This window comes from Neophocaena asiaeorientalis, unplaced genomic scaffold, assembly GCF_003031525.2.
Source record: "Neophocaena asiaeorientalis asiaeorientalis breed wild unplaced genomic scaffold, Neophocaena_asiaeorientalis_V1.1 scaffold188, whole genome shotgun sequence".
NCBI lineage: Eukaryota > Metazoa > Chordata > Mammalia > Artiodactyla > Phocoenidae > Neophocaena > Neophocaena asiaeorientalis.
The window spans coordinates 2,888,950-2,909,886 of record NW_020174156.1 but is presented as its reverse complement, the minus strand read 5'-3'; the positions used below and the strand labels follow the sequence as shown (position 1 = coordinate 2,909,886).

General features: G+C 36.4%; 1 protein-coding gene and 1 pseudogene across 3 annotated transcripts in view; both read left to right on the top strand.

Moving 5' to 3' along the window:
• The window catches only part of TBL1XR1 (TBL1X/Y related 1), a 180,603-nt gene that overhangs the window by 105,538 nt on the left and 54,128 nt on the right, over positions 1-20,937 (top strand). Inside the window, exon 2 of one of the 3 annotated variants that reach the window (XM_024755141.1) lies at positions 14,963-15,137. The exons of the other annotated variants lie outside the window; for them this stretch is intronic. The gene's annotated coding sequence lies outside the window, so the exon portion shown is untranslated. The remainder of the gene's footprint in view (positions 1-14,962; positions 15,138-20,937) is intronic. 3 annotated transcript variants of the gene reach the window in all.
• Positions 10,423-13,289, top strand: LOC112406379 (translationally-controlled tumor protein pseudogene; annotated as a pseudogene).

Genomic DNA, 20,937 nt, shown 5'->3' with positions numbered 1-20,937 from the left:
AGCTGTCTTGCTTTTTGGTTTGACAAGGTATTACAGGTTTGTATGGTTTTCAAAGGTAACTCAAGGACTTCTAAGTTCTTGTAATTAAGTTCAAGATTTATAAGTTTCTTTAGGACCAAAGTATCATTTCCACTCTTCCATTTTCATAAAAGTTTTTTATAAACACTGTCCATCATTAATTTTGCTTTTTATGGAATTAGGAAAAGACAAAATCTTTCAGCTTAGACAAAATTAACATGCTTCTCTTGTATATATTTTTTTAAATCTCTTGTTTCATGTCACTGTAATAACCCTAACGTTAACCTCTAGAATTTTAGGGTAAACTAAAGCACTAATTAATGCTCAACTATGAATGCTGGATAAGTTTGTTGGATTGGTAGAATACTGCCATCATAGTCACACCTTAATCACTTACATATGTATTATATATATGTGTTACTGCAATTCTTTGACTGTTTAGCTATTTATCAGCCATTTTAAAGGGTCCCTACCCACCTGCCAGTTAACTAATTGTGTTTTGTGTTTCAGATGAACTAAATCAGAGGCCCAGAAATATTACGTGACAGTAGTTTTTCTGAAAATATATCTGTGGGGAGAACGATTGTAGGATGTTTTACATGAATTGTGCTTTGATTATATTTCTTATGCATGAGAGCTATATTTTATGACTTATGAAGATGCATATATATATATTTTTTATAGCTATTATGTGTTGAATGCTAGAATATAAAGTACAGGCTGCCTTTTTTTTTCTTTTTTCTTTTCTTTTTTTTTTTTTTTTTTTACGGTACGCGGGCCTCTCACTGTTGTGGCCTCTCCCGTTGCGGAGCACAGGCTCCGGACGCGCAGGCTCAGTGGCCATGGCTCACGGGCCTAGCCGCTGCGTGGCATGTGGGATCTTCCTGGACTGGGGCTCGAATCCGTGTCCCCTGCATCAGCAGGCGGACTCCCAACCACTGCGCCACCAGGGAAGCCCCAGGCTGCCTTTTAAATGCTTTAATTTGGTAGTGACTAAAAAATCAAATATGCACAATAAAAGGTGATATAATAACAATGTTAACATGTAAATTATAAATTGGCTTTCCATGCACTCCTACCTACCTGTGAGGTTCGTAGATTAGATTTTATTTCTATTTTTCAGAATGAGAAACTGGGGCTCAGGGAGGTTAAATGACTTGATTTAATGTCTTAATGTCAAAAACAGTAGCATTTGAAAGAAAATAGCAACATTCTGATTTCTAACCTAACAGTTGTTTTTTAACTACTGACCAGTTTTGAAAAGGGTTTTTTGTTTTTGTTTTTTTTTCAAAGAAACAAAAAACTGTGCTTTGGGGTACAGGTGGAAAGGAGGAAGCATCTTTTTCAAGGTTGGCGTTTGAATAGGCTTCATAAGGAGATGACATTTGAAGAATAGAAAAATTTCATCACTTGTAGTTGGAACAAAGAGCTTAAAAAGCAGAAATGTGGAATTGGGATGTTAGAATGATACAAATATATTCACCTGAAGGTAGAGTACATTCAAGGAAGGTGCTGTACAGGCAGATGGATACTTTGAGACCATAAGGAGAAGGAGAACTTAAATGCTTCGATAAAAAATTTAGAGTAAATGTGGAAGCTAATAGATACCGATGAATACATATGACATAATCAGGGTTATGTTTTATGCATAGATTTTAGAAGACAGTTTGAAAAAACCTAGGAGACATTGAAGTTATTGTAGTAATACAGGTGGTAGGTACTGCAGAAAGGAAGGCATGGTTGAAAGTGGCATTGTATAGGTAAGAGAAGATGGAATCCAAAGGATTGCAGGTAAAAGCTGAGATAGAAAATTGAATCCAATATAATACTAAAATTTAAAGTGTTGGTGAATGATGGAATTAGTGATAGTTACAGGCAAGAGGAGAAACACGTTTGGGAGTATAGGGCATAAATTGCCGCTAATAATGCTGAGTGATGATATCTGAAAGGCCGTAGATATTTGCACATCAGTCAGCTGGAACTGGAATGTTTGGAATGGGAAAGATGAGGGGCCGTGTTAGAGAGTGGTACACAATGGGAGAGTTGGTGGTTTTGTAATTCTTCAGAGTGGATGAGATCCTTAGTTGGGGTAGTAGAGGGAAGATCAGAGGACTAATAAAGAAGTCAGCTGTACACATGTAGGGCAGGAAGAAAAATCAGTAAAAGAGATAGAAGAGGACAGAATCAGAAAGTCAAATGCTGGAAGTTTAAAAGATTTTTTATTTCAGTCTTCTCAAATGCTGGAAATGGCAAGGAGTGTGAAGTAATGAAAGAGTATGAAGACCTGTTGAATTTCGAGTTGATTAGTAAAAAAGTTATTTAGAGTCCATAAAATTTGAACAGTAACAAATGTTTTTCTTCTTTATATGTGTACATGTATTCTTTTACTTAAATGTGTGGATATGCTTATACTTCTTGTTGTGTACTTTTTTCTTTTGCTCCCTCCTCCATCATTTTATTGTTTTTTGATGACTTTATAATCCATGAATATGGCGAATGTACCACGATCTTGTTTTGATACTCTCCTTTAATGGGCATTCACTGTATTTCCTCCCCCCGCCAACCTTTGCCACTAAAAAAAGTGTTCTTAAAATAAACATCCTTAAGAACTTGTGCTTTTATTTCTCTGTGTTGTAGAGTATATGTATTAGTTGAACTAGGTGACATTGCAGCTGTGTGACCATTGTAACAAACAAACAAAAAAAGGGAAATTCTTATGTTCCAGTCTAGTGTTTTTACTTCTACTAAGAAGTTGCCAGATTGTTTTCCAAAGGGTTTTTTTTCACATTTCCTCTTGCACTGTGTGACCTGTCCCCACCTTCCTGCCAGAAATAAACATTCAAGATCTTTTAAATTTTTACCAATTTTAATGAGTATAATTTTACTCCATGTTACTTTGATATGTATTTTCTTGATATCTAGTGGATCTTTATGTACTCAGATATAGCTGTCTTTTCTTGTATAGTATTTGAGTTTCCAGTCTTGGTTAAAAAGATTTTTTTCCTGCTCTCTAGATTGGACATGTAGCTTCGATGTTTCTTTAAGATGTGTTGATATATGTGAAGTATCTGTGTATATGTACACACATACACATATATACACAAACATACACATTTATGTGCTTTAAATATTTTGGAATTAAGTTTTGTCTAGAGTAAAACATGTGGGCCCACTTTTATTTCCTTTCAGATGGATAGTTACTTGTGACAGCTCAAGTCTGCACAATAATGCAGCCTCTTCCTTTGTTCAGATCTTTGTATTTTTCAATTGACTATTATGTTTGGTCACATAAATCTGTGCCTTTCTTGTTAGTTTCTTTTGTAAATATTTAATAGTTTTTTGCTCTTGTAAGTGGAATATTTATTTTCTCATCTGTATAGGTGCTTACTACTGGAGCAGAAAAAAGCTATTGTTTTTGTTAGCCACTGTATTAAATTCCTTTACAAAGGGCTAGTGATTTTACTAGTTAAATAGTATATGTAGGAGACCCAACAAATTACAGATTCAATGTTAGAGACTATTTTTTCTCTTTTGTATCTTTTTCTACTACTTCCTCAGAGAGGCAGCACAAGATAATAGGATGAATAAAAATAAAGATTTTTGAATTGAGCAAAAAATCAAGGAAGTTCTAATAACTTTTACCAAAGAATTAAAGCCATCTGAGATTGAGGGGCTTTTAGTGAGATAGGGCCCCTAAGAGAAGTTAAAATTTTTGAAAATCCATGATGGCAAATCTGATAAGGAAGTTAAAAACCTAATAAAATGATTGTCAAATAGCTCAGAGGTTGCAGAATGGTTTTAGATACAACATGGTTTGGGATTTACATAAGTTACAGTGCTTTTGAGTTGGAATTGGTAAGACTATGTGAGTTAAATGTCACAGTTCTTGAAATGTCTGATCAGTAGGTTTGCATGAAAATGGAGGGAATGCAGATACAGTTAAGGAGGATGATATGGGATTGGAAGACACTGAGAAGCATGAGTAACGTGACGTTATCTTGAAAATCTGTTCAATTAGAAACTGAGTAGAGAGGGCAGACAGCAGAAGCAAGAAGAACTACAGTTCTTCGGCCTGTGGAAGGAAAACCACATTCACAGAAAGATAGAAAAAGTGAAAAGGCAGAGGACTTTGTACCAGTTGAAAGAACAAGGTAAAACCCCAGAAAAACAACTAAATGAAGTGGACACAGGCAACCTTCCAGGAAAGAATTCAGAATAATGATAGTGAAGATGATCCATGACCTCGGAAAAAGAATGGAGGAAAAGATCGAGAAGATGCAAGAAATGTTTTACAAAGACCTAGAAGAATTAAGGAACAAACACCTAGAAGAATTAAAGAGCAAACAAACAGAGATGAACAATACAATAATTGGAATGAAAACTACACTAGAAGGAATCAATAGCAGAACAACTGACGCAGAAGAATGGATAAGTGACCTGGAAGACACAGTGGTGGAATTCACTGTTGTGGAACAGAGTAAAGAAAAAAGAATGAAAAGAAATGAAGACAGCCTAAGAGACCTCTGGGACAACATTAAATGCAACAACATTCACATTATAGGGGTCCCAGAAGGAGAAGAGAGAGAGAAAGGACCTGAGAAAATATTTGAAGAGATTAGAGTTGAAAACTTCCCTAAAATGGGAAAGCAAATAGCCACCCAAGTCCAGAAAGCACAGAGAGTCCCAGGCAGGATAAAGTCAAGGAGAAACACATAATAATCAAATTGACAAAAATTAAAGACAAATTATTGAAAGCAACAAGGGAAAAATGACAGATAACAGACAAGGGGACTTCCATAAGGTTAACAGCTGATTTCTCAGCAGAAACTCTACAAGCCAGAAGGGATATATTTAAAGTGATGAAAGGGAAGAACCTAACACCAAGATTACTCTACCCAGCAAGGATCTCATTCGGATTCGACAGAGAAATCAAAAGCTTTACAGACAAGCAAAAGATAAGAGAATTCAGCACCACCAAACCAGCTCTACAACAAATGCTAAAGGAACTTCTCTAAGTGGGAAACACAAGAGAATAAAAGGATCTACAAAAATAAACCCAAAACAATTAGGAAAATGGTAATAGGAACATACATTTCTATCATTGCCTTAAATGTGAATGGATTAAATGCTCCACCCAAAAGACACAGGCTCATAGAATGGATACAAAATGGATATATGCTGTCTACAAGAGACCCACTTCAGACCTAGGGACACATACAGACTGAAAGGGGATGGAAAAAGATTATTCCATGCAAATGGAAATCAAAAGAAAGCTGGAGTAGCAATACTAGTATCAGGTAAGATAGACTTCAAAATAAAGAATGTTACAAGAGACAAGGAAGGACACTACATAATGATCAAGGGATCAATCTGAGAAGAAGATATAACAATTATATATGCACCTGACTTAGGAGCACCTCAATGCATAAGGCAACTGCTAACAGCTATAAAAGAGGAAATCAACAGTAACACAGTAATAGTGAGGGACTTAAACACCTCACTTACACCAATGGACAGATCATCCAGACAGAAAATTAATAAGGAAACACAAGCTTTAAATGACACAACAGACCAGATAGATACTTATAGGATATTCCATACGAAAACAGCGGATTACACTTTCTTGTCAAATGCACATGGAACATTATCCAGGATTGATCACATCTTGGGTCACAAATCAAGCCTTGGTAAATTTAGGAAAATTAAAAGCAAATCAAGCATCTTTTCTGACCAAAACGCCATGAGATTAGAAATCAATTACAGGGGAAAAACACATCGCAAACACATGGAGGCTAAACAACATGTTACTAAATAACCAAGAGATCACTGAAGAAATCAAAAAATACCTAGAGACAAATGACAATGAAAACACGATGATCCAAAACCTATGGGATGCAGCAAAAACAGTTCTAAGAGGGAAATTTATAGCAATACAAGCCATCTCAAGAAACAAGAAAAATCTCAAATAAACAATCTAACCCTACACCTAAAGGAACTAGAGAAAGAAGAACAAACAAAACCCAAAGTTAGTAGAAGGAAAGAAATCCTAAAAATCAGAGCAGAAATAAATGGAATAGAAACAAAGAAAACAATAGCAAAGATCAATGAAAATAAAACCTGGTTCTTTGAGAAGATAAACAAAATTGATGAACCATTAGCCAGACTCATCAAGAAAAAGAGGGAGAGGACTCAAATCAATAAAATTAGAAATGAAAAAGGAGAAGTTACAAAGGACATAGCAGAAATAACAAAGCATCCTGAGAGATTACTATAAGCAACTCTATGCCAATAAAATGGACAACGTGGAAGAAATGCACAAATTCTTAGAAAGGTATAACCTTCCAGGACTGAACCAGGAAGAAATAGAAAATATGAACAGACCAATCACAAGTAATGAAATTGAAACTGTGATTAAAAATCTTCCAACAAACAGAAGTCCAGGACCAGATGGCTTCACAGGTGAATTCTGTCAGACATTTAGAGAAGAGCTAACATGCATCCTTCTCAAACTCTTCCAAAAAACTGCAGAGGAAGAAACACTCCCAAACTCATTCTATGAAGCCACCATCACCCTGATACCAAAGTCAGACACACATACTACAAAAAGAAATTACAGACCACTATCGCTGATGAATATAGATGCAAAAATCCTCAACAGAATACTAGCAAACAGAATCCAACAACACATTTAAAAGGATCATACCAAAAAAAAAAAAAGGATCATACACCATGATTAAGTGGGGTTTATCCCAGGGGTGCAAGGATTCTTCAATGTATGCAAATCAATGAGTGTGATACACCATATTAACAAATAGAAGAATAAAAACCGTATGATCATCTCAATAGATGCAGGAAAAGCTTTTGACAAAATTCATCACCCATTTATGATAAAAACTCCAGAAGTGGGCATAGAGGGGACCTACCTCAATATAATAAAGGTCATATAGAACAAACCCACAACAAATGTCATTCTCAGTGGTGAAAAACTGAAAGCATTTCCTCTAAGATCAGGAACAAGACAAGGATGTCCACTCTTGCCACTATTATTCAGTATAGTTTTGGAAGTCCTAGCTATGGCAATCAGAGAAGAAAAAGAAAAGGAATACAACTTGGAAAAGAAGAAGTAAAACTGTCACTGTTTGCAGATGACATGATATTATACATAGAGAATCCTAAAGATGTTATCAGAAAACTACTAGAGCTAATCAGTGAATTTGGTAAAGCTGCAGGATACAAAATTAATGCACAGAAATCTCTTGCATTCCTATACATTAACAATGAAAGATCAGAATGGGAATTTAAGGAAACAATCCCATTCACCACTGCAACAAAAAGAATAAAATACCTAGAAATAAACCTACCTAAGAAGGTAAAAGACCTGTACTCAGAAAACTTTAAGACACTGATGAAAGAAATCAAAGATGACACAAACAGATGGAGAGGTATACCATGTTCTTGGATTGGAAGAATCAATTTTGTGAAAATGGTCTACTAATCTATGACAAAGGAGGCAAGGATATACAATGGAGAAAAGACAGTCTCTTCAATAAGTGGTGCTGGGAAAACTGGACAGCTACATGTAAAAGGATGAAATGAGAACACTCCCTAACATCATACACAAAAAGAAACTCAAAATGGATTAAAGACCTAAATGTAAGACCAGACACTATAAAACTCTTAGAGGAAACATAGGAAGAACACTCTTTGACATAAATCACAGCAAGATCTTTTTTGATCCACCTCCTTGAGTAATGGAACTTAAAACAAAATAAACAATTGGGACCTAATGAAACTTAAAAGCTTTTGCAAAGCAAAGGAAACTACAAACAAGACAAAAAGGCAACCCTCAGAATGGGAGAAAATGTTTGTAAATGAATTAAATAGCTCACGCAGCTGAACATTAAATAACAAACAACCCAATCCAAAAATGGGTAGAAGACCTAAATAGACATTCCTCCAGAGAAGGCATACAGATGGCCAAGAAGCACATGAAAAGCTGCTCAGCATCACTAATTATTAGAGAAATGCAAATCAAAACTACAATGAGGTATCACCTCACACCAGTTAGAATGGGCATCATCAGAAAATCTACAAACAACAAATGCTGGAGAGGGTGTGGAGAAAAGAGAACCCTCTTGCACTGTTGGTGGGCATGCAAATTGATACAGAGCCACTATGAAGAACAGTATGGAGGTTCCTTAAAAAACTAAAAATAGAATTACCATAGGATCCAGCAATCCCACTACTGGGCATATATCCAGAGTAAACCATAATTCAAAAAGACACATGCACCCCAATGTTCATTGCAGCACTATTTACAATAGCCAGGTCATGGAAGCAACCTAAATGTCCATTGACATTTGAATGGATAAAGATGTGGTACATATATACAATGGAATATTACTCAGCCATAAAAAGGAACGAAATTGTAGAGATGTGGATGGATCTAGAGACTGTCGTACAGAGTGATGTAAGTCAGAAAGAGAAAAACAAATATTGTATATTAACGCATATATGTGGAACCCGGAAAAATGGTACAAATGAACCGGTTTGCAGGACAGAAATAGAGACACAGATGTAGAGAAGAAACGTATGGACACCAAGGGGGGAAAGTGGCAGGGGGGGGGTGGAGGGATGAATTGGGAGATTGGGATTGACATGTACACACTGATATGTGTAAAATAGATAACTAATAAGAATTTTTAAAATTCAGAAAAATAAGTGTAAAAGAAAGAAACTGAGTAGATCAAAGATATAAGGAGTTTACAGTGAAAAAGAGGATGTGTGTGTTTTGTTTACAGTTACAGGATTTAAAGATAAAGAAGTTTTTGAAGTGTGTAGTGTGATGTCGGCATGGTTTGTATGACCCGAGGAACTTGTTAAGATCGACATGCCTGGGCTGTACTTCTGACTTACTGACCCTGAATTAAGAGTTTTCCGAGTTGTCACAAAGTTTATGACATTACTTTGAAGAAGCTGCCACAGGTGATTTTGATATACCACACTAAACAAGAGTCACTAGTGGGCTAGAAACTGGAATGTGGCCCTTTTCTTTCTTCCACCCCTTTCTCCAAAAAAAAAAAAAAAAAAAAAAAAAAAAAAATGGAGATGCAAGTTATTGAAGTTGAGAGGGTAATAGAGCTCAATATAGGGGTGGATGAGAAGGAACATTGAGTTGTAGTCATCACTGAAGATTAGTTTTTGGTCTTTTTAAATACTACTGACTAGTGGGAAAAAAACCATTATTCATTTATTTTCAACAAGTAATAATTGGGTGCCTCTTATGAATCAGGCTATATTTCAGGCATAATTAGTGAATATTAAGGATTAAGTGTGTCCTTTCCCATAGCTTGCATTTTTTTTTAGCTTGCATTTTTTAATAAACATGATAAGCTGTCATTCCTAGAGTATTTAATTGCATCACCACAGTGTTTGAAATATCTAACCTATCCCACACATTGTATGATCCAGTATGGTTTCTTTAGTGTAGTGGTCTATGTAAATAAAAAATTAATTTTGTATGTTTTCATTTGCTGCTATTACCTCTAAATGCTTTTTTTTTTAATTTATTTATTTATTTTTGGCTGTGTTGGGTCTTCGTTTCTGTGCGAGGGCTTTCTCCAATTGCGGCGAGTGGGGGCCACTCTTCATCGCGGTGCGCGGGCCTCTCACTGTCGCGGCCTCTCTTGTTGAGGAGCACAGGCTCCAGATCTGCAGGCTCAGTAGTTGTGGCTCACGGGCCTAGTTGCTCCGCGGCATGTGGGATCTTCCCAGACCAGGGCTCGAACCCGTGTCCCCTGCATCAGCAGGCAGATTCTCAACCACTGCGCCACCAGGGAAGCCCTAAATGCTTTTTTATTGTTGTAAGTATTGCCCTGAAAGTTTCCTTTACCACTAATATAAGGAGGGACAGAAAAAAGAGGTGAACCCATTTCCATTACATAATGGAAAGGAGGAGCATTCTTTCAGTTCTGGCAGTCTTGAGTTTGGGCACAATATGCTTCTTAAATACAGAACAATTGAAAGGAAAATAATTCCAGACTCTTACCTACTGGCTGTGAATAGGTTGAAAACCTTTCCTATATTAGATAACCCTGTGATAACTGATCGAGTAACCAGAAACTGAGAAAAGGGATGGAGATTCTTCTTTGTTTCATCTTCTCACTCTTCCTCTCCAAACCCAAATCTCTGTATAAGTTTTGATAATAGCAGATGCTCTGCGCTCATGTCTGTTTTGCAATCACTATTTTCATGGGTTCAGTTTTGCATACTGCTCATATCTAGTACTGTAGCCATCCATTTTAGGTTTTTTTAAACCAGTGTTTTAAGGAGAAAATGAGTGTATATTTACATGTAAATGTTTTGAGGTTTTAATTAATAGGGGCAACCTAAACCAGGAGGAGAAAAAAATCTCTTGTTCCCTTCAGCTCTAAAGCCTATGATTCTTAATATTTTATATATTATAGGTTGTATCAGTTAACAGTTATTTTATACCAGCAGGACCAAAGAAAATAGTACTTTTTTCCTGATTTGTGTTACATTTATTATAATTTATGTTTTGGGCTTTTAGATCAGTAGAGTACTTATAAAATGCTGAGAAACCTTTCTGTAGAGTGAAAATAGGTATGATTTGTGGGAACAATTCTTAAAAATTTATATGACAGTTCAAATGCTCATTGTTTCTAACTTATATATTCATTTTCATTATAACATTTTATATGTAACATTTTTATCATAACAATTACTCTTTTTATAACTATATAGGTATTTTAATTGAGGTTGAGTGTTTTTGAGATCAGTGGCCTAAACAGAACGTCGTACTTTTTTGAAAGAATGTTTCTTTTTCCTTTTGTTCAGAGAATTGTATAAGAAAATTCTGCTCCAAAAAGCAGTTTTTAGTTACATAATTGAGATGAAAAACAAAGATTAACTTTTCCTTAGCCCCTGAAGCACACCGTGCTCACTCTGAGCTCCAGGCTCCTACTAAGCTAGTGCCGCCGTCATGTCCACCAGTCCCCATCATGATTATCTACCGGGACCTCATGAGCCGTGGTGAGATGTTCTCTGACATCTACAAGATCTGGGAGGTTGCTGACAGGCTGTGTCTGGAGGTGGAGGGGGATGATGGTCAGTAGGACAGAGGGTGACATTGATGACTCGCTTATTGGTGGAAATGCCTCTGCTGAAGGACCCGAGGGTGAAGGTACTGAACACAGTAATCACTGGTGTCGATATTGTCATGAACCATCACTTGCAGAAAACCAGCTTCAAAAAAGAAGCCTACAAGGAGTACATCAAAGATTACATGAAGTCAGCCAAAGGGAAACTTGGAGGACAGGGACCAGAAAGAGTAAAAAACCTTCTGTGACAGGGGCTGCAGAACAAATCAAACACATCCTTGCTAATTTCAAAGACTGTCCGTTCTTTATTGGTGAAAACGTGAATCTAGATGGCATGGTAGCTCTGCTGGACTATTGTGCGGATGCTGTGACCCCACATATGATTTTCTTTAAGGATGATCTAGAAATGGAAAAATGTTAACAAATTTGGCAGTTACTTTGGATCTGTCACCTGTCATCATAACTGGCTGGTTGCTCCTTTTCATCCACTCGACACCAGGACTTAGAGAAATGGGACTGATGTCATCTTGAGCTCTTCGTTTGTTTTGACGGTGATTTATTTGGAGCTGAGGCATTGCTTTCGAGAAAAAAATACGTCATGTAGTTTGTCTAAAAATGAAATGCATTTAAACTAAAAAAAAAAAAAGATTAAATATCTGATTGTAATCAAGGGGTTTTACTATACTAGTAAGAAAACTTACTACTAATTCCTTGATGTTTTTGAAGTAAACTGATTCTGAAGTTGTCTCTGGGTTTAGACAGTATTCTCTTTTCCCTAAATGTGTTTCCTTCTCCAAAAAAGACATGAGGTTGAGAGCAACGAGAAGAAAAGCACTTTCACTCTCTCAGTTGTTTTGTGTGTGCAGTTTTTTTTTTTAACTATTGAGCACCTAGCATGCCTTTGCATCATATTGAAGGAAAAAGGCTATTCTAATACCTGTACTTGAGAAGCAGAAAATTGATCAGCAATTTGATAAGTCTGGTGAAAACCCTTGGAATATGTCTAGATGAATTTATACCAAGTCATCTTATCTGGAGTTGTTTACTATCCAGAGAAAGAGTCAAGCCCAGGATTTCATATTCAAATCAGGATCAGAAAACTAGGATACATGTTGAGTATGAAATAAGTCATTGTATTGTCTCTGCATTCACTACCCTCATCCTTATAGATTTCCTTATCCTTCCCATTCATTACTGTGGAGAAAAGGCTAGGCTTCATATGTTACAGTGGTCTAGAAAAGATGAAAGGCTTATGAGAAACTGGAAGAGGTAAAGAGAATTAAAATTTTTCTTTTGCCTTCCAAATGACATTTTCAGATGGTTACTTTTAAACAGAATCCAAACAAGGTCTGCACACTGCTTTTGGTTGCTAAATTTCAGTCTCTTCCACCTCTTGGTAGAAAAAAATTGTCCTGTCAAATTCTCCATATTCTGGATTTGGCTAATCACATCATTGTGGTATTACTAATACATTCTACTGTCCTCCTGTAACTTCTGTAAAGTGCTAGTTGAGGTATGATTAAATTCACTTTTTAATTCTTTGATCACGAAGTCTTTTCTTCCTTCTGCCTCACACCATGGGGCATACGCCATCTGGTTGTATCACTTTCGGTGGTGTTGATGTTGATTAGTGGATTTAGTTGTTGTTAGTCTGATCTATCCATTATAAAGTTCCACATCAGATATTCCCCTGGTGGTCTTAGTGTCCATTAATGATTGTTGCCTAGATTCTTTATTTTCTTAGGGATAGAAAATTGTTGTTTTAATTATATCATTGTTTTTGCATTGATTAGCTGGAATTCTGTGAAGAAGGACTCTTCCTTGTCAAGTATTGGGATACTGAAATAGAACTTGCACAGCAAAAGCAGGGTATGTGCTTGAGTTGTTTTAGTTGTCAGTTTTTAGACTGATGAGTTGGTGGTACCCTCTCAAGGTGACCAGTGCTGTGAAGTTTATTTTTAATTTTTATAATCTCATGGATTAAGAACTATTTTTGAGGTGTTTTAATCCATTGCGGTTCCTGTCTCCTTTTGACGTGACGCACGTGGCCTTCGGTTGTTTCCTTGCTTTCTTGCGTGGCAAGATGTTCCAGGTTTTCTGCTTCAGCTGTGAAATTGGTCTTTCCTCCAAAGCATTCCTATTTTTATGAGAAGTGTTTATTTAGAGACTACAATGAAAGCACGGAGTGCTTTTTACTACTAGGTTGTCATTAATTGTTGCTAGGCCTTTTTGGAACAAGGAAATGCGTATTTAGTAAGAGAAATAAATCACAAATTCCTGCTTATATTTCAATTCAAATTTAAGATTACTATAGGGTTTTAAAGCTTGATTTGTGTTGTGTGAATTTTATTGAAAATACATCTGTATTATAAACACGAAAATAATTTTAATTTTTTGTATGCAGTTCCATCAGATAAGTGATTTTTATAAAAGTAAAACGACCAAACTTATTTATTATCAAGAAAAATTATTCCTTGAGATAATGTGACACATTCATCCTCTGCCTTCTCATCCTCCCTAGCATATTGCTATATATCTTTCAGGTGTAGCCAGCTTGAGGAGTACAGACAGTACTATACCATGAAGAGAAAATGAAAAGATCTTTACTGCTTCTCTATTCGTATCTATTTTTTTCCTTTCTGAAAATTTTGATTTGTAATGGATTTAATGTAATTTCTTATTTGTTTTATATATATTTATAAAAATATTCAAATTAGTAATGCTAAAGAATTATTACTATAATAAGACTACAGAAAGAAGTTTAAACTTTCTTTGTGATTCTTTTTTGTCCCTAGGTTATATCCTCTAGGGATATATGCAGTCAAAATACTACTTTAAAGTATGTTAGTTTTCTTTATGATTATAAATAATTTCACTGGTTTACAAAAATAAAGATTTATTTTCCAAATATTTTGCATGTAGATAACGTGGGTTGGCTGTGCCTCCGTTCTGTGTCTTCTCATTTGGGGATCCAGGCTTTCAGAGCAGGCCCCATGTAGAACACGCTCATTCATGTGGCAGAAGAAAAGAGTAAGAGCACTGGCAGATACTTTTTTTTTTTTTAAGATTTTTTTTGATGTGGACCACTTTTAAAGTCTTTATTGAATTTGTTACAATATTGTTTCTGTTTTGGTGTTTTGGCCATGAGGCATGTGGGATCTTAGCTCCCCAGCCAGGGATCGAACCCGCACCTCCTGCATTGGAAGGCAGAGTCTTAACCACTGAACTGCCAGGGAAGTCCCTGGCAGATAATTTTTAATACCTCTTAAAGCTGTGATTGGACAGCTCATCTACTCAGTTTCCGTTGGCCAAACTATGTCACGTAGCCAGGGTCCAAGGGTTATGGTGGGGATGAATAACTATTGCAGGAAAAGAGAAGAGTGATTAAGTTCTGAACAGTAGTAATACATTTGACGACATAAAGTTACTTAAATTATTCCATGCATGTTGATGCCATCATAGTTAACATAATTAGTGTTGGTCTGAATTTTGTTTTAAAGGGATTTTATCTGATAGCCAAGCTAGAGAGATAACTGAAGGTCAGGGGAAAAGGCTTTTTTGTTAGCCTTCGTTTACAGCTGCCATCTACACTTTTGGAGGGGTAAAATGATGGCATCTTTGTTTACTAATCCTGGGCTTTCTCTGCTTAATGACTGTTATAGGTTGAATTGTGTCTTCTGAAATTCATTAGTTGAAGTGCAAACCCCCAGTACCTCAGACTATAACCTTATTTGGAAATAGGGTCTTTACAGAGATAATTATGTTAAAATGAGGTTATTAGGGTAGGCTCTAATCCAATATGACTGTTGTCCTTATAAAAATAGGAAATTTGGACACAGACACACAGGAAAAACAGTGTGAAGAGCCACAGGGAGATATGGCAAGGTGGCTAGAGTAATACATCCAAGGAGCCAAGGAAGCTAGGAGAGATCCTTCCTCAGCACCTTCAGAATGAGCCCTGCCAACACCTTGATGTTTGGACTTCTGACTTCCAAAACTGTAAGGCAATAAATTTCTGCTGTACGCCACCTTATCTGTGGTACTTTGTTATGGCAGCACTAGGAAACTAGTACAGTGATGTAGTTTGACAATGCTGTCCAGTTTGGCTTGATTGTAAGGGTATTGGAAGAAATATAAGCTATACCTTTAGGTTACTATATCAGAAGGGGCTTTATTGTCAGGCTAAAGAATTTTGGACTTTGCTAAAGGTGTGCCTTAAAATAGAAGTTTGGCAGTCAAGGCTAGAAGAAACTAGCTTGAGAGTAGTTTATTCTTTCAACCTTTATAGTTTAATAATGGAGTAGTTTGCTGCTGAGGAGATGAAAGAGGAAGGATGCTCTGTTTAAAGTACCTTCAAATCTGTTGTCCTTTCAAGCTCTGAAAAGGTGCAACATAGTTGAGTTAGTTCTCTCTAAGCTGGAGTTCTTTGTTTAACTGCATACCACTAAATTTTATAGTTGATTTGTTAGGGGAGTTTTGAAACTTAAGTGTATGAGTTGAATTATGTCCCCTCAAAGATATGTTGAAGTTGTAACCCCTGGTACTTGTGAATGTGACCTTATCTGGAAATAAGATTTTTGCAGATGTAATTAAGATGAGGTCATTAGGGTGGGTCCTTTTTCCACTGTGACTGATGTTCTTATAAAAAGAGGGAAATTTGAACACGCACCTAGGAGAAGGGCATGTGGTATGTGAAGACACAGACACAGTGGGAAGATGGCCATGCAAAGATGGAGACAGGGATTGGGTTGCCACAGGTCAAGGAATGGCTGGGGCTACTACCCAAAACTGGAAGAGGCAAGGGAAGATATCAGAGTGCTTTCAGTTGGGTAAACAGGACTTCCCAAACTTTGCTCTGCCCTGTATTCATCTGGAAATCTTTAAAAAATATTGCTATCTGACTCCCACCTCCAGAGATTGTGGTTTAATTAGTATGGGATGCTACATGGACAGCAGGCTTTTTAAAAGTTCCCCAGATGATTTAATGTGCAGCAAATTTTGAAGAACCATGGGGCTAAACCTTCTAGCTTAGTCAGATATTCTCCCAGGTCCCTCTGCGCATGCAGTTTTGTGTTCATTTAGTTTTGATTAGCCTCTAAGTAATACGCTTCCCCCTCCCCCCACCAAATTTGTTTGTGCCTTGGCCTGTCATGATTTTTTTTTTAATGTTGTATTCTATTCTGTTCTTGCCAGCTGGTTAGGCATGTGATTATATTCATCTTCATATATGATGAATTATTTATAAAGTTGTTCTAAGATGTCTATTTGTATTAAAACACCAAATACATTTCAAATTTTTCTAAGTCATATATGTATATCTGCTTTTGAAGGTTGAATTGTATTAGTGTTACATAAGTTGCAAGTAAATGAAAAAATAACTTTAATTTGTGTTGAAATAGACCTGTATTTCATGAATTATACAAGTAGTATAATTATTCAAATCATTATTGACCATTTCCTACAAGATTATATTAGGAATGATAAATTGAAGGACCTGAAAACATCCACCTTCTCGAATATTTCTTTTTGTCTTCAGGTCTCCCACTTTATATCATTTTTTTTCACGTTGTTAGATCACAAAGTGAGTAACATCTAACATCTGTAGATATATTCTGGGTTAGTAATTTCTCCATGAGAAATTAAAAACTTTTTTGTCCATGTGGTAGTCTAAAAATAAAATAATATACATAACACATTTTAGATGATCTGGGTGGCCACTTTGTAACAAAGTAAGACCATTTGTGTTTATTTTAATCCTGTAGTAGACATTGTACATAAAGTACCTTGGTATTTTATTTTTTTAATTTTCTTTTTAAATTTTGGCTGAGTTGGGTCTTTGTTGCTGCACGCGGGCTTTCTCTAGTTGCGGCGAGCAGGGACTACTCTTTCGTTGCAGTGCGCAGGCTTCTCATTGCAGTGGCAGAGCACGGGCTCTAGGTGTGCGGGCTTCAGTAGTTGTGGCTCACGGGCTCTAGAGCGCAGGCGCTCAGTAGTTGTGGTGCACGGGCTTAGTTGCTCTGCGGCATGTGGGATCTTCCCGAACCCCAGGGCTTGAATGTGTGTCCCCTGTATTGGCAGGCGGATTCTTAACCACTGCGCCACCAGGGAAGCCCAGTACCTTGGTATTGATAGGTAGTTTTTTTTTTTTTTTCATTTTATAGTTGGAAGTGCTTTCAGATGAGGACCATGCCTAGTGTTTTTATTTATATTTATATGTTAGTAACAATAAAATATACAAACCAACTCTTGGGACTAGTGTGTCACTTTGTTTTCTTATAGAAGGTACTTGGTATTACTCAAATTTGAGAAACACTGAGTTAAGGTAATGTAATTTATGCATTTGTTATAAGTTCCTTGGAAAGCAGGACATCAAGCCATTATTATTCATTGACATTTTGTTACATCAGATTAAGATTGTCATCTACCTAACTTTAAGGGATGAAATGTATTTGTTGGCTGTGTTGGTTGGGGACCTAGTGTAAAAAACCTAGAGTACAACTACCGATTGAGGAGGGCAGGGGCTCAGCTGGTTTTAGATTGTAGCGGGTCAGAGGTGGGGCTCAGGGGGAAGCTGGAGGGAGTTGTCAAGGCAGAGAGTTTCATTGGTAGAGTAGTGCTAAGTACTGGAGTGCTAAGTATTAGAGTGCTCGGAAAGGAGAGTAGTCTGGGGAAAGGATGATGGGAGATCCTGGGGACAGCTGTGTTTACCCAGCAATTCTGCCTGGGCCTAGGTTTCTCTGCCTGGCAAAAGGGTGGTAATAGCTTATATACAATATCAAAAAGAAGGGAAACCCGATTAGCTTAGGCTTGAATTTCTTCTGATATATCCACGGCAGTTATTGATACGGTTAGGAGTAGCAAAATGAGTGTGGATTAGTTACTTGCCATTATTAAACACAGATGTGCCTCTGTTTCCTGGATCTCCACTCCCCACATCTCCTCTGCGTCTTTCTTTTGTGTCCTCACAGTGCAGAGGGGCAGGTATGGAATTTGTACCATGTATAGCCTGGAAATCTGACTATAAATAATGGCAGATTTGTTGCTCAGCTAGCTGTCTCCTTTTATTTCTCATGTAGCTAACAGATGGAGTATATGATTTAATTGATTCTGTAGTGCCAAGGCCCTGCATTATTTGTTTCCATGTATATGGTGAAGAAGGCTGCCATTGTTTGCAGTGTTGAATGTATTCTCTTTAGGAAACAAAGGCTGCAAGACAGAGACCAGCTTCATGTTTCAGTTGTTGGAGAAGGGATTGAAGCCCTTTGGAACCTACCACTTAACACAGATGTGAGGCTGGGCAGACATGCAGGATAGTGGGAATCCACACCATTGGAGGAGAAACTGTCACGGGGGCAGTGCTCCTTTACCACAGCCTCCACACCGTTTCACTGCTTTTTGTGAAGGAATTTGATAAAAATATGGGATGCAGCCTGGAATTTGGCTGTGAAGACTATTCTGTACAATATCATTCTTTGTATTAATAGATTTCTCTATTGCAGCATTCAGGGCCTAGAACAGTGCCAGGCTTATATTAACACTCAGTAAATGTTTGTTGAATGAAGGAGAGAGAAACTGAATTTCAGTCAAATTATTGAAATTTATACACAAGCAGGTGTATCTGGAAAGAAGTTCACTTATAGGTGTAGTCTCAGAAAATGTATAATTTTCACTCCTCCATATTTTAGTTAATAGATTCCATATGTTTTATCAAAGCTAGAACTTTTACATGAAGATGTTTATGGCTTTTAAGTACCTTTTTTTTTATTAGGTATAAATTTACAGGATACCTAATGTAATTCCAATATGAACATAACAGAAATCATACCAGTCATGATTTAGGTCATATTATAGTATGAACAATATTGTGGCATAAGAGGTCTGTTTCCCCAGGGAAACTCTTGAATTCTTCCAGAAAACATTAGCACCAATATTGCCAAGAGGGAATCAATTTTTATACTAGCAGGTCTAAAACATTTTAGACATAGTACCTCATTACATTCTTAATTTATTAATGACTTTAGAAAAATTTTCTTTAAATGGGTTATAGCTATCAGTATATGCGGCATCAGAAATTAACACTGTGAAGTTTTATAGTACTAGTGCATTTTAACATAACAGTAACAAACCTATCTATAACATGTTAACACACATAATATGTTTTATGGAAAATAACTTCCAAGACAAAAAATTTCCATGAGAAGAGTGGCGTTGTTTTAAAATTTTGGAAGTCCCTGTTTAATCTCTGGTTTAATAGAAGACATCTGGGTTCTCACATCTGCTTCTGCATTCACATGTTGAGATACATTGTTACAGTGGAAATTTATGGGAAAAATGGCCTTTCAAGGATAGATAGATGTAATTTTTTTTAATCAAAATAATTCATTTTTCAAATAAATTTGGATGTTCTTTGCTACTACACGAAATCTCAGCAAGTGGATAGTTCCTTAAGGGTTAGGTGCAGTGCAAGTTCTGAAAGTGTATCAATGAACATTTTGTATTCTGTTATATTAAAATCCATTAGTCTCTCTTGAACTTTGAATGGGTTGTTTTCCTCATGCATAACCTTATGCTAGTCATTGGGAAAATATTTGTTCACTGAGTTATACAAATCTTCCAAATGTTCATTACACAATAGAATAAACCAGAGTCATTAACATCCCCACTGATCTCATCACAGAAATTTTGGAGTAGTATCAGGAAGCTCTCAAGCTCATGGTGGCTGATAAATTTTCCAAATCCTAATTATCTCTTAAAAGCTTAAGTTTTATTCTTGCCAACAAATATTGTTAGTTGTTTTCTTAAAAGTGACAGATTCACTTTGTTTATTTGCAAGAAAATGTCTGCCAAATTCTCAATCTGAAAAACCATACTTTGTGAGTTGTTTGAAGTAAAAATGGTGTTCCAAAAAAAAAAAAAAATGGTGTTCCATGAAAAAAGTAGCTAGTTCAGCTTGCAGTTCAGACATTTTCACAGTGCTTTTCTTTGAGACAACCATCATTTTAGAATGCAACAGAAATACTGTATGTGTACTTTTTGTTACAGAGGATATTGAAAAGGTGTGTTTCAGGGTTAAGATTTTAATAAAGTGTTTTTCCTCCTTCATCAAGGAATCTCTCAGTGAAGAATTTTTGTGAGTTTTTTTTTTAAGTGCCTGGTGGTGAATAGTATAATGACTACTAATGCTGTAAGGTGTTAGTGCCTTGATTCCTACTAAGGTGTGAGCAGTTTTACCAACTATTGGTTTGTAATATCAGTGTAAACATAAATTCAATGAAGAAAGCATATTTTATAACAGTATTTTATATTACTGTAAAAATAATTTTGATCTTTAGGACCCCTTAAAAAGTCTTGGGACCCCAGGGGTCTACAGACCTCATTTCTGTACTAAATAAAATAATCAAACTTTGTCATGGGCATGACAAAGATAATGAATCTGGGTTTTAGTTTTGAGCACTTTGAATAGTGTTAGCCGTTGAAGTACATGTACTATGAAACAGAAGGAAGCATCTTTTAATGAGATACTATTAAAAGGTCTGTCTTTGCAGTTATAAAGTCTATATAACCTGACTAGGTAGAGTACTTACAAAGGATGGACACGGGAGACCCTTCTCCCCGTGTGGTTATGGAGTGATGTACTTGATTTATTTCTCTGTTGTGTTTTTTGTCTGTCTGTTTTTTAAACAGAAAATCTTCCAGGATAGTTCTACTATTTTCTCTTACCCTGTGAAATTGACCTATGAGGTTTTCATGGTGGAATCCCTTCTCACTCCACCTTTTTCAATAAAACTTTGGAAGCCTA